At 42.9% G+C, this 13,782-nt stretch overlaps 1 protein-coding gene across 6 annotated transcripts in view; it reads left to right on the top strand.

The window, feature by feature from the left end:
- Window positions 1-863: 863 nt before the first annotated feature.
- LOC121592820 (serine-rich adhesin for platelets) overlaps window positions 864-13,782 on the top strand; it is a 152,686-nt gene continuing 139,767 nt past the window's right edge. For 2 of the 6 annotated variants that reach the window (XM_041914633.1, XM_041914635.1), the window contains exons 1-2: window positions 864-1,084; window positions 2,780-3,786. The gene's annotated coding sequence lies outside the window, so the exon portion shown is untranslated. Of the gene's footprint in view, window positions 1,085-1,160; window positions 1,301-2,779; window positions 3,787-13,782 lie in introns of those variants that run through there. The other 4 variants (XM_041914636.1, XM_041914634.1, XM_041914637.1 and 1 more) reach the window with 4 other exon arrangements.

The following is a 13,782-nucleotide window of genomic DNA, read 5'->3' as shown; positions in this document are numbered from 1 at the left end:
AGTTTATGTTATCTATTAATTTATTCATTGTGATATCGTAATTTGAATTCAAATGTTTTTGTTATAGAAATTATTTATTATTTTTTATTAAATTAATCAAATTGATAAACATTAGAGAAGTAAAAAAAACAATTAAATGTAAAGCACAACAAATCGTACTCTAACACTTAAAACAGACCAAATAGTACAGAGTTTGCTCTGAATACAAAAACATATAACTTGTTATGGGAAGCAAAAGAGAAAAGTAAAATATATGAAAAATAATGAAACACATACAAAACCAAAAGGAAACTAAATCAAAAACAAAAATAAAGAAATCAATTTGATAATGAAAACTACGGAAAATACATTGATAAACATAAAAAAGGATAGAACAGGATAATAGTTAATAATTTGCATGATAGAATGCAAACGTGTTGTGAAAAACTTACACGTTTACAATAAATTTAAAGCAATTTTTATGCTGCTTGTTCGCTCATCTAAGTCGTTTGTATTTCCTCAATATATTTAATCCATCTTCACAACCACCCTGTGCGTATGTAGCCAGCTGCACCCCATCACGATGCTTGGGGTAACCGCTTCGGCTGGTTCCGAGGCTCGTTGCGTTTCTTTCTCGCTTCTCAATTCTCTCTCCCCAACACAAGCCCCCCCCCCCCCTTCGATTGCCGTTGCAAAAAGCCTACACGAAGCCCGATCGACAACCCTTTTTTCGGTCGCGTGAGCGTGCCGGAGATCGTGCGAGAGCACGAATCCCCCGGAACCGAACTTCGAAGCTTTCACGCTCGAGCTGCATCGCTCTCCGCGCGTTGCTGGGCGCCGAAGACTCGTGGGCCAGCACGAATCGCCCGCATTCGAAAGATGGCCGTCGGTCCGCTCGGTACGCGTCGCTAAAGTGTGTTGCGCATGCGCGTGCAGCCTTTCTCGCCCACTGTTGGGTGTTTTGTGTGTGTGTGGTTTTTTTGTGTGTTAGATGCTTTTTTATGTCAAGTGAGAGCAACGGAAAAAAGTGCTGTTGTGTAGTGTTTTGCGTGGATGTGTACACCCGTTTGCATACGGTGGGCTGTGGGCTATGCATTGAAAAGAGGTAGTTGATCGTTCTAGTTTCATCGACAGTTTAAAGACGGAGAATGCAAACGGTCGTGTTTTAATGTTACTGTACGCGAGTGTATGTCTGTGCTATTTTTATTGTCGTCAGTGTGTTTGAACAGTGTTTGGGCTGCTAAAAGCCTGCGAAACGTCACCATCACCCAAGACGCTTAACGCTCAAGTTGGGGCTTGGGTGTCTGTTCACGATGGAAAGGTGATCATTTTCGATTCGGCACACTGTCAGAGAGTGTGCACAGACAGACCCCGTTCATTAGCGCCACCGATTAGCGACTAGCCGTGACCGTACGGGCGAACGGTTTTCTGTTTGTTTTCTCCCAACCCCCCTGTGTGTCACCTGATCACAGTGGAGCACAGGGGTGAAGAAGATGGAGCCAACAAGCATGGTGAAAGAAAGATGCACCTGGCCTGGGGCGGAGGGACGTGATTCTTGGGCCTCTTTTCTCTATCGATGCCCAAGTGCCCAATGAGTGCTGGCGAGAGTAACCCTTCGCTACGGTGGTGTGCAAGACAGCTTTCCATTCTGGCAAGAGCAAAACTCTCCCCGGCGCAACGGCACGGTTGGTTGTTTGCCGTTCTCGGTCACGATTCGGTTGGCTTTGACCGAAGAATTGATAATAATTGGTTCGCGATCGTGCGATTGTGGCGCTGTTTTAACGGGAGTTTTGTTATTTTTTTTTCTCGGGACGTGGAAAACGTGAGCAAGGGACGAAGATGAAGTGTCGCTTCTAGACGTGGTGCTCCAGTTTACAGCTCTTAAGCTTGTTAGATGCGGTGATCGTGACGAGGGGCTTTAGAAGCTTAGAAGCTTTAGCAAGAAACTTGATGTTTTGTAGTGAGCTGTTGCGGGTTTAATTTGTGTTTCTCTTAGTGAATGTGTGTCAAGAATTGAGTTTGCTTTACTCTTTGATTGGATCAAGTGTTTAAAAATACATGTTAAAGTGTGTTATGCTACAGAATGTTTGAAACAAAAAACATAAAACATCGTGTTGATATTATTAAAAATGGCTTAAGAGTTTTTAAACATTTTCAAAAATAATTTCCCAACCCAAAACGGTGCACGGTAATACGTATAAGTGCTGCCCCTACGTTTCCTCCATTTCCTCCACCAACCCGTTCGCCTGCTTGCCGTCCTTTAGCTTGCGTTTGCACTTGCGCACAGCAAAGGGTGCGTGTGTGTGCGCGCGCAAGTCTATACGCGCGTTTCTGCGCATGTTTTTCGTAGTGAGCGAAGTGAAGTGAAAGCGTTTTTGCGCTTTTGGGGTGACTTCAGCAAGAAGATTGGAATTGTTGTTGTTGCGCTTGCTGTTTTTGGTCAGGAACGCGGGCGCCCGCGGAAAGAAAGCCGACCCACAAGTACCACACACAAGCTCGGCAGCTCGAAAGAAATGTAATGGGATAGGCGCAAACGGCGAAAGTTGCGTAAAATTGCGCATGTCTGTGTGTGTGTGTGTGCTCGCCATTTGGGTTTCGTTCTTTCGCTGTCCATCTGGTCCATGTGTAGTGGGAACAGTGGGGCGAAAAAAGAAGAGAAAACGCATCTCACACTAACGGCATCTTGGCCACCCGACGCCCGACGAACGAATGCAAAAGACGCTCGAATTTGCTTGTGCTTGTGCGTGTGAATGTGTACAAAATAATAAATATTTTGTTTCTGTTTTTTGTTTTGTTGCAGATAATACAAAGTGCTGATAAAGTTGAGTAAGTGTAAGCAAAACAGGGAAAACACAAGAAAAACGGGCGAGAAAAAAAGTGAAACATACGAAAATCGACACGATCCGTTAGATTCACGCGTGGTTAGTGATTTTTTTGTTTGGTTTATTTGTGGCTGTTGTTTCGATTATTTCCGAATTCAAGTTCGCAGTGTGTGTCTGGTGCGCGTTTGTTTGTGTCTGTGTGTGTGTGTTTATGATGTGCGTATTATTATGTTTATGATCGTGCGCTAAAACAAAAGGTGCAGAAAACGAAGGAAAATTAATCAAAAGTACAGTGAAGCGTGTGTGAGTGAATCGATTTTCTCCATCCGTAACAAGCGAAAAATTAAGGCGATAACACACACACACTCACATTGGTGTGATTGTTGTTTGCGAGCAATAAAAAGCGTGAGCTAATAGTAAAGTGATAAATTTGCCTTAACCTGCCAATAATTAAGCCGGTGGGTTGCTGGTGATTCGTGGAAAGTGAGTGAGCGCGAGTGTACAGTTTTGTTTTTTCCCGTTTGGTGTGTAAGACAGTGGAAACTGCATTCAACTTTTCCATTCCCCAGTTTTGAGTGAGTGAAACAGTTTCGCTTGATTTGTGTGTTTTTTGTGGTAGCGGTTAAGAGTAGTTAGCTTTTTTTTCTTTATAAACACACATCATCCACATAGAGTGTTTATAAACATCTTTACGCTGCATACTCGTTGAACAGCGTTAGTGACGTGTCTACGGTGGAAAACGGTTCAACCAAGAACTTGCTAACGCAAGAACCGGTCTTTGCTGTGAAAAGGAGAAGCTTTCTGAGGTACGATCGCGACTCTAACGATCGTCTCGCGACCGGAAGTATCGAAGTCGGTCGTCGTCGCTTCGGTAGATTTGTAAAGACCAGAAGACAATCAAGCAGGTGTTGGAAAGAGAAGGAGAGAGAAGAGACTACACAGCTCATCGCAAAAGCAGTTTCTTTGAAAGCGTTAAAAGAAGAAGGTAAGTGAAGAGGCATTTGTTGATGCAATACAGTGATATATTTTCATGCTTACAACTTGAGAAATTTTATATGAAGTTTAGATTTAATTAAAAAAAACCTTGATAACATAACGAATATGACAGATACTAAATAGTGGATTTAGGAACATTTCCCTGCTGTGTATCATCAAGTGACGTGGTTCAACAGACTTCAAGTAGTCATCAGTAGCAAGCATATCAGCAATCGATGACGCATGTCTTTCTTCGGATGGCTGAGTGATCTTACTCTATCGAACGTTGGAGTTGAATCCAACGTCTTCAGAATGGAGATGAACAATCTTCAGAATGAGGTGACGGCCTTTTACCCAGGGCCTATCTTCTTGATCTTCACAATGCCATCGCTACAATAAACCAACATCTCAGACCAGGCCATCCAATGGGAATGATGAAGCAGTTTTATTGGCCTAGTTTAGAGCAAATCCGTGAAGAGCTGCTACACAAGCCTGCGGAGTGTGAAGCAAACGTTCGGGGAGAGGATATTTGGCAAAATTTTACGAATACTTGCCTAACCAGAGCCGCAAGTCAGTTACAGTGGCATTATCTGTTATGGCAATTTAATGATTTGTAGCTTGTTTGTTTCTGAATTTCTCTATCACAGTCTCGATTAGAGGTTTACTTTTTATCCAATCCAATTACAATTACAATAATCCTCGATCCATCCAAATATATTCCCCAGAAGCTCTTGTCAGCGCTAGAAAATAAAGTCTGAGAGATGCTTGCTTGAAAGGTTTACCTTGACCTCATTGTGGTACAGCGCACTCACCAGCGACTTTACATTTAATTGACATCCGTCGACCCATTTTGCAACGGCTTTATCCTCAAACGTGGCGTCGTGCCAGAGGCGTCTGGATGAAGGTAGTGAAATGTACAGATACAAGGTTTCGAATCATATGAGGGAGCAGTTCAATCACTTAGGGAAATATTGCAAATCGGTAGGGGAATGTTGCATGCAAGCTGTGGAAGTTTGCAATCATATAGGGGAATGTTGCAATCGACTAGGGGAATTTTGCATACTGTGGAAATTTGCAGCAGGTTTTATTTAGATTATTAGGTGTACAGCTGAATGCCATACGGAAACAACTCCAAATGATGCTTTTAAGAAAATATCATCGGTATTAATTCGAACCTTTTTACACCGGCACCCACAGTCTGATGTGCCTCCACAGTATGCTTGCAAAATTCCCCTAGTCGATTGCAAACTTCCACAGCTTGCATGCAACATTCCGCTACCGATTTGTAACATTCTCCTAGGTGATTGAACTCTTCTCTTATATGTTTCGAAACCCTGTATTCAGTCCTGCAGTTCAAGTGCATGAAAACAAAAACATCAATTGAGGATCTCCACAAAAATTCTTGGAAAGGAGTAGAAATGAATTTAACAGCAATTAAAGATCTTTCGGACTTCTTATTAAACATCCCACAATAATTACATATTGTAGCTAAAAATAATGTATTTTTTTATTTCTACTAATCGCAATGCTTACATGCATATGCGTGTGATTGAAGTTTCGAGCCACTCACGTTCCTATCCCCCATCCCACTGCCAGAACGCCGCTGCCTAATTAGTAATCATAAAATTTTACGTTTTAAAACACCACCGCCATCGCTTTGTCGTCGTGGTTGTTCTTCTGCATACCATCGTTTTTTGTTTCAAACCATCCCGAATGCAGATTATTATGCTTAACATGATGATTTTTACTCCCAACAGCCCACCCCACGCTGCCACTCCACACGCGAAAAGCACTCTCATCAAATCGAATTTCGCCCTGCGGCTATTGTGGCCACTGCTGTTACTGTTGCTGCTGCTGGTGATGGTAGTGTTTTTTCTTGCTTTTGTCTCTTGTGCAGGTTGGGCTATGATTTTTATGCTCTCCGGTTGGATGGACATCGTGCGGGGGGAAGATTTCACCACCACCATCATCACTAGTGCAATTATGCTTTTATTTGCGTCCGAACATCGCCGCACCGCCTCCGGCCGCGGGGAGGGTCTTATCACTTTAATGAGCTTTCGGGCGGGCGAATCCTTCCCCCGGCGCTCTTCATACTGAGTGCGTTCTTAAGCGGCTTGTGGGAAAGTATGGACCAGAGAGAGAGAGGGAGAAAGACCGAGTTCATTCAACCATTCTGGGCTCGGAAAGAATTTCAATGAATTGTTCGTTCACCGCGTTGGTTAGTGGCGCGATGGCTGAACCCCGCAGGGGCTTAAATCCTCTTTGCGGTGTGGTGGTGGTGTGCCCATCGAAGCGACACCGCACCGGTTTCGGACCTGCTCTCCATGCGCTCAAGTGTGCGAAAGGCACTGCCCCACTGCCTATAATTTTCCACCTCGCCGGGTTCGCAATCCTCGCAGTCGTTCCCCCGATTCGTGAAGAGCCCAGCTTTTTTTTGGAACCGTTTTGTTTTGCACCTAAGAGTTGCGACTGTCGATTTAATCGCAATTATTCTTTGCACCTGGAATGGGTTCGATGGTGCTTGGGGAGAGCTTTTCTCTCTAGATGGTCGCTACTTGAAACCTTGGTGGTGGAGGGAAAAGACGTATTTTTCGTTGATTGAACAGCTGTGGAAAGCTGTTCTGATCGGTTGAAGAGTTTTAAATCGAAAATACAGTCGCGGATTGAATCGCGTTCAGTCGTCGTATGAGATCTAGCTCGAAACCGTGCTTGAACCGTGCTGAACCGTTCCCCGCTCATAGTTGCTTCCCCTCGAGGGATTCGTCACGAAAACGGGCGAACGTTTCGCGTTTTGGCTCGGAAAATGTGTTGCACTTTCAATGGCTGATTTCTTCCTTCCGCACACGGTGGCGTGTCCCTCGCGACCGTGCCCGGCTGCAAGCTTATTTTCGTTTACTGGCAACAAAATTGCATTCGTTTCGTTGCACCGTGTGTGTGCCGTTTCGGGGGGGGGGGGGCTTGGTACAGTAAGAGATTTGATGCGGGGGGTAACATAAAAATACCGTTTCGTTTTGTTACAAAATTCCCCGAGAACGTGCCTGATGCTCGTTTGCAACCGCGCTGATGCATCGTACTCGTGACAATGTTTTTGTGTTCGTTCCGTGCATGCTCCGGGAGGGGTTTTTTTGTATGTTTGTGTGCTGTTACCCTACCTGGTTTGCTACAGTTTCCAGTGGCTGTCCCTCGAAACCCATAACGGGGAAGTGCATGACCAGTAACTAACAATCTAGTGCAGAATCTTGGGCGGCACCTGGGAGAGGTGGAGCTGACCTCATCATCCGGGTACGGTGTAGAATATTGGCGCTAGTTCATTCGACGAACTGGGCAGAGAGCCCAGAATAATGGAGTGCATCCACTTTTCGCCCGATCGATGATGGTCGAACCAAACAACCCCCTAGGAGCGAAAAACGTGGAGCACATTGGGTTGTTTTTCCGTGTTCTGTGACCGGTGGGAGTTAAATGTATGATTCAATGGGTTTGAAAATCGGTTATGATGTGATTTAAAAGTTTAATGGAAACTGGTGCTGGTGCAAACCCCGACACTCAAGGAACAAGAGTGAAAAAGAGAATAGCTAGATGATGCTTTTTGTGTAAATATTGTTTCACTTGTTGGTCTACATACTTGTAAACGAGGAATTCGATTTGGAACTAGTGTGGGATATGTTTTTTTCTTTTTTTGTTCAACATTGGTTCATTGGTTTAGTTTGTTTTTAATAAAAACGTTCTCTCGGTTCTAATGCTTTTTTCATTTGTTCGTCCACTTTTTCCCTCAAGGTTTATAGCATTACTGTTGTGTTTTTATCTGTTTACTTTCTGTTTGTGCTATTTGAGTTTTTATTTTTTACAGTTTTTCATAGGTCTTTGTTGTTTCAAAATGTACTACTTCTTTTTACTTTAGTATTCTTCTTGAATTAGGTGGTCCATTCCATTGCTATTTTAGTTTTCTAATGCTGTTCATATTGTATTCTTTTTTTTATATTTTACCTATTTCATTATTAATTTGGCTTTTATTACTTCCTGATACTACTTATTGGCAACTTGTGTTAAAAAACTTTATAAAATGCCTTGTCCGTGATTGTATCATAATTTTGATATTAATTTTTTATGTTAACTTACACGTTTATTAATTCAATTGTGTCGTGATGTGAAATTTTAATCGGTTTTCTTTGATTGGTAATATACTTTGCATTTTATTATTAGTAGTTATAATAATTGTTTGTGCTGGTACTAGTTTACTTGTTCTATTCCATTTGTTGCTCAATGTAGTATGGTTTTTACATATTTTCATTTAATTATTCATGCGAATGACGTGTTTAAAACTGCTCTTAAAAACCTTCATAGTAACAGTATTCACTTGCAAGCGACAAAAACCAATCTTAAAACTTATAGTCCAGGTAAAGTAATGACGTAGTTTATAATACTTTTCTTCACCGGTGCAAAACCCAATCTGCACTAGTGAGCCGGAACCGCTGCGCCCAACCACTCCGTTCCTCCTTGCTACCGCCAAAGTGTTCGGGCGTCCGCAATAAAGTACATTTAATTGAAAGTCATATTTCCTAAAGCGGTTAACTGGTTGACTTGGGGCCCGAGGCTGGTCGCCCACCACGCAGTGTGTGGTGGTCTTCCTTCTCCCCCTGCTCTGTCATACGTGTGCTAGCGTGTGCCGTTGTGCGTGTGTTGTACAAAAATGTATTTTTCTGCCGATTTTTTTCACCAACCGTAAAGCCGTTTCGGACTAGCGAAACGCAACCACCGCTCGCCTCCCGTTTACTTCGACGCGGGAAAGCGAAAAGCAAAGTGTCAGAGCAAGAAATTGCAGCGTGAGCGTTAAAAAAAAGGCGCACGACGGCGCACGAAGCAGTGCATGTGTGCCGTGAAAGGGTAAAAGAGAAAAGAACCAGACCAGGAAAGGGGGCAACTTGTCCACTCTATTTCTGTTTCTGCCCTGGCAGCCAGCCTTTGGGCAAGATCCGGGAGATGCAGTTCGAATGTTTGGGGCCAGCGGGATTCAGCGGAGGGCAAACTCTGTCCATAGCAGTCTTTGAGGCAGGACGGCAGGACGTTCTTCGTTTTCGGCCTGGGACTGGGTAAACCGGTAAGCTCGATCGAAAAGTTTACAACAATAAGTGGGAAAGCAAGGCCGGTGCTATTTTTCACGATGAAATGTGTTCGATATATGTGTGTGTATGCTGATGCACAGCGCTTTGCGGGTGTTTTTTTTCAATTTGTGGGTGCCCGTGCAGCATGGGCAGGAAAGTATGGCGATTGGTTTTATTTTATTAGCAACTTTGAAGCCGCACCGAGCCGCTTGGGTGGGCGGTCCAAAGTTTTGGCTCAATTTATAAGTTACATTTTGAGTGTGTGTGTGTGTGTGTGTGTGTGTGTGTGTGTGTGTGTGTGTGTCCATACTTTTTTCTCGGAAAAAGCAAGAAATTGAATGTGATTTCTAATCTCGAAGGGCTTATACATTTTCATATGCCCACGGACAGATTTGGTAGGTAAATGGAATGGGAGAGGAAAAAAAACACCACGGGAAATGTGTTCTCCACTTCTCGAATTCTCGTATGGAAATTGGTAACAGATTGGCATTTGATTTCTTCCGTTTGCTGTCTCCCCAGGGCAGCGGCGGGGAATGTTTCCGCTCGTGGGGAATTTCAAGCACAAAATAAGTTCACAGTTTCGTAGGAATTCCATTCGCGAAGGGTTCCATTTTCCCCCATTTCCTACCCATTTTTATTGCGCGGCAGTGAAAAGTTTTTCAATTTCGTTCTAACCTTGCGAAATTTCTTGCGGAAAGTCATTCGTCAATTGTGCCCAATGTGGGCAGGGTCAGTTACTTTTCAGCTGCTATTTGCGGGTGGTTGTGTCTTCAAGCGCGCTTACTTGAGCAAAATTACGTTTCTGTGGGATTGTGCAAGCAATTGAAACATTTGAATTATGTTTTTTTAAAAGGTAGAAAAGTGAACTTTAAGTTGCTGATGTTTTCTTGTATGTTTTTTTGTATTTTTTAAGTATGACAAACATTTCATTAGATCTACCAAGAAATTCCTTTCGTAGAAGAATTATCAGTGTTATTTAAACAAATAAACATATTTTCTGATTGTTGGATTTGGGTTTATAAATTAATATTTCGAATATGATTTCAAACATGAAAACACATATGAATCAGAAGGAACTAAACCATAGGATATAGATAAAACTACTTGACTAACTTGGACTGCATGAAATGAACTGCTCGAACAACACAAATGAACTTTGTAATGAATTTTGTAATGAATTAATGGGACAAACGAATACACAGTTGCGAACAGACCAGCGATTAAGTTCCACTCTTCTTACCAAATTTATACTAAGCTAATATCACAATCCAACACTTTAGTGAATATATTTCACACTGATCTTTAAGAGCATATCCAAAGCAACCAAGTTTTAAAAAGTGTAGGCAAAAATGGCCTTTTTCCTGGAAAAAATGACTTATTTGCCTGACATTCGACCGCGACGATTGGTGGCGCAGCTTTGTGCTGCTACCTTTGCATCGTTGGGGACACGGGGAAAAGGCCGGTTTTTTTTACCTTTCATCTCACAAACACCCATTGCAAGCGTGCTGCAGGGTGTTGCTGCTGGTAGGTGGTCCCCTACTTTGCACGCGATCCAGCCCCGCCGGAAGCGGCCACCGGTGGATGCTGATTTGCTGCCCCTCAGCAGCGTACCGAGCCCTTCAATGGTCGGGCGGTGTGGGTGATTTGCGTGCCATGGAAAGGCGGCCCCCCGGAAGCGGGCTCGGGAAAGCAGCGTGCAAAGTGTAAAGTACACCTTCGTACCCTGGGGGGGGGGGGGGGGGGAGGAGGTTGTGCGGCAAAAAACAAATGCAATTAGAAAGTGAATTTAACTAAAAATGCAACGAAAATCGCTAAGATGGAGGGTTTGAGTGTGTGTGTGTGGGCTTTGAGATGAAAGGAAGGAAGGAACGTAACATATTACGAGATGGTATGGAGGAGAAGAAAAAAAGGTGAAGGTATAAAGTAAATTAAACAAAAACGAAAGAAAAAAAAACCCCACTAAAGTCAAAAGGCGAAACGGCACAGCACACAGCACACGACTGTTACGATTGCTCCACGAAACATTCCGCTGATTTTGATCTTGTTTCTGGTTTGCCCGGTGCGAGGTTGGCTTTGGGTTTGGGAAGGTAAACAAAGGGCATTTGAAAAGGGTGCCATCTACCTCCCGCACTCACTCTATCTCTTTCACCGGAAAACGGGGGTTACGGGAAAATCGGAAAGGCCATTCCAAAAAAACCGGCAATCCGGCACTTGGCCCAGGCACTGCTGGGAAGTGGTGAGAACCAGCGATCGAGCTTAATAAATGAAGTTTTGCATTAATCGGTTGTTTGTGAAGGGAAAAGAAAATCAGATTACTGCATCCAGCGCGCGACGGATGGTAAGGAAGGTAACCGGCACGCTTTTGGACGGAGCTTCCACGTGCCACGATGCTTGCTTGGATTATTTTTTCCTCTTCTATTGCTGTAAAGGGAAGAAAGTGTTAGCCCAAGAGATGAGGGTTTTGTGTTGGAATGTTCGCTCGCAATGCGTCGTTCGTGTCTCTTTGCGACTGCAACAATGCGCTTTGTGATGGGGCATCACACTAACTGAGACGAAGCGATGGGGGAAAAGCATAATAATGTTTTTGTTTGGCTCCTTCTGTTGTTTTATTACGTTTTCTATTATTTTGTTAACATTACACCATCCGGAGCTTGCGTGCCGCGGTACCGTGGTGGTATCGAATTTTGTTCCCGATGAATAGCTTTTTTTAGTAAATTCCTTTCCGTACGCTCTTTCTCTCTCTCTCTTTCTCTCTCTCTCTCTCCCTCTCTCTCTTTCTCACTCTCGCTTCCTCGGTCTCTAATGAAGCATTGAAAGTAAACAAACGCGTCATGAATGGACATGTGTTTATAAGCTTTCGTCCAATGCTCTCCGCTGCATGCCCCCGGGTACCTCGCTCAGTAACCATGACTGTCAAAAGGTCAGTGGCAACTGTCGCTATTGTTTTATTCAATGCTTACATTTTACAAGGAAAACCTTCAGCCCACGACATGCTGTTTCGCTTTCCGCGTAATAAAAGGTCTACTTGTTCATGTGCATGTCCTCCAGCACTCCACGTACTCTAATCACCCACAGCCACAGCAAACAACCCGGGACATACGGGTAAATCCTTCCATTTTTTCCCCTTATGAAAAAGAGAATACAAGCTGTGATGTGGTTTTCCGAACCATAACTAAGCTCAGAAGCTGCCCAAAGCCGCCGTGTGCAGCATCGAGTTACAGTTCCCTAATGGGTTCATTTTCGTGTTTTGGTCCCGATGCACACAACGAAACCAACACAAGAGAAAAGCGCTTCCCACACGCGCGGCCGGATATTGGAATCGGGCGCAATAAAACCCGAATGTTAAACGCATCACCTAGCTTTGGTTTGGTTTCACTTCCCTTTGAAGGGGGTTTGGTGGGTGCAGGCACCACACCCAAGCCCTGGCTGGATGGTGCATTGATTTAACGCGGGGGGGAAGTTATTAAATCCGTTGTCGTCGGGCTCCCGATCGTTATCGGTACCGCCAAAGCTCTGCTGCTCTGCTTTTGTTTCTGCTTTCTCTGTGCCGCGTTCAGACGGGGGTTTAATTCGGTTATGAAACGGCGTGGGAAAAATAACCGATGGAGCCGCACAAACATTGCAGTTGGGCTGGTAAAAGATATTCGTTCGGAGGTGGTTGGTGGCTGAGCGAAACATGGAAAAAATGTCGTGGAAGAAAGAAAGCATAAAATCATTATTTATACAGAAGCAACTTGTGTAGTGTGTATTCAATGTGCTTGCTAATGTTTTGTGCGCTATGCGGGAGACCTGATTGCGTCATAGAGATGATTTATTTATTCCAGTTACTTATTGGTAATGTTAGTTTTTTGTTTCGATGTTCAATTGTAGTATTGTTTGAGTAATGATAATGATTTATGAATGTTTTATGCGTTCACTGTGCTGATGATATAATTGTTTGGCAGTTATGATCCGGCGTTGGCAGCGGTTACTTTGCAATAGTCGCTTGGTTTGTTGATTGTTTATTGTTGTACTGCTTCTTCAAGATTGTTCTCCATATATTGTATCAAATGGGGTCTAGTGAAGGAAGTATTTATGCTGTGGTTGTTTTTTTATTGAAGGAGTATTTTTGTTTGTGTACTTGGTGTAAGTTGAAGTTAATACTTTTTCGGTTTGACATATTTTTACAACTTTTTAGTGGTTTTAGTTGGGTAATCGAGGAAGATGTTTAAGTAATTTTACTAAATAGTACATTAAATATTGTAAAATGTTTGTTGAATCAGCAACCAAATTATAGGGAAATAAATGGTGTTGGGTTTCATGACTCTTTCCATGAGAGTCATTCATATGAATCTTCAGTGATGAGTGGTTCAATTCTCGAATCAGCTCTTCAAATATTCATGAATCTTCAAGGATTTATGAATCTAGAAATCTTTCTAGATTCATGAATCTAAAAGATTAATAAATCTATTAAAATTTATATATCCCCAGCGATTGAATCTTTCGAGATGTATGATTTGCAAAATAGATAATCTCCCCAACACCTTAAACAACATCTTAAACCCGTCGTGACTTTAAGCCGCGCATGCATCGTCTCCCCGTAGCAAAACAAACTATCCGGCCGCGAGGACTTGCCAAGAAGTCTCGAAAGCCTGTATAGGCTGGCATGACCATGTAGGTTGATTCTTCAAAAAGAAGAATAAAGAGAAGATTAGGCTCTATAATTTTTGGAGATGTATGAATCTCATGACATTCATGAATCCCTAGAAATAGGAATTTTTTGAAATTCATCAATCTTTTGAGATTCATGAGTCTTTTGAGATTTATCAAAATTTGGCGGTTCAAGAATATTTGGAGATTCATGAATCTTTGCAACCGGGATTCAGATTCATTGAATCATGGCAAAGATTCATTCAGATTCATGAATC

The sequence above is a fragment of the Anopheles merus genome, chromosome 2L (assembly GCF_017562075.2).
Source record: "Anopheles merus strain MAF chromosome 2L, AmerM5.1, whole genome shotgun sequence".
NCBI lineage: Eukaryota > Metazoa > Arthropoda > Insecta > Diptera > Culicidae > Anopheles > Anopheles merus.
This window is presented reverse-complemented; position numbering and strand designations above follow the sequence as displayed.